Below are 613 nucleotides of genomic sequence, written 5' to 3' on the forward strand. Positions count from 1 at the left end.
TTTTTTTTTTTCAGGAGACAGACAAGCATTGGTGAAATGCAGCTAGACTTTTGATCTTTTCTACGACTTTTAGACTACGTTTTTGTTTTCATTTTAAAATGCATAGCTTAGACGGAATCATATTTTCTATTAATTTTCTGCTGATTTACGCGACCTGATGAGCATTAGCTGCTTCCTGTGCTGTCTGCTTGCATGTTCTCTTCTCAGAGGAAGCTCTTTAGCTGCTCATGTCGCGTTCATATTACTGCGTCCATAACCCACCCGGTCTTTGATGACAAATATCCATTACACTTCCACGTTCAATTCTGTACGTAAGCAACCCAGAAAAAACATTTCTACAGATGAAACATGAAGCTAATAAACACACAATTAAGCCAGTATATAATTTTTATGTGATTTTCATGAGATTCTGCCTATTTTCATAGAAATACAGGGTGTTTACAGTACATTAGGAATGCTAAGCAGGTGCAAAAAATATAAAAGGCTACAAATAACTATTTCAGCAACATTATATGGCCAAAACACAGATTAGACGCAATCTATTACAAACACTCGCTGGTGGTTTAAAGTGCTTTTTCACTTTTTTAATTTTAGTCAGTGTGTAGTGTGTATG

Source organism: Sinocyclocheilus grahami, unplaced genomic scaffold (genome assembly GCF_001515645.1).
Source record: "Sinocyclocheilus grahami isolate Dianchi unplaced genomic scaffold, SAMN03320097.WGS_v1.1 scaffold229.1, whole genome shotgun sequence".
NCBI lineage: Eukaryota > Metazoa > Chordata > Actinopteri > Cypriniformes > Cyprinidae > Sinocyclocheilus > Sinocyclocheilus grahami.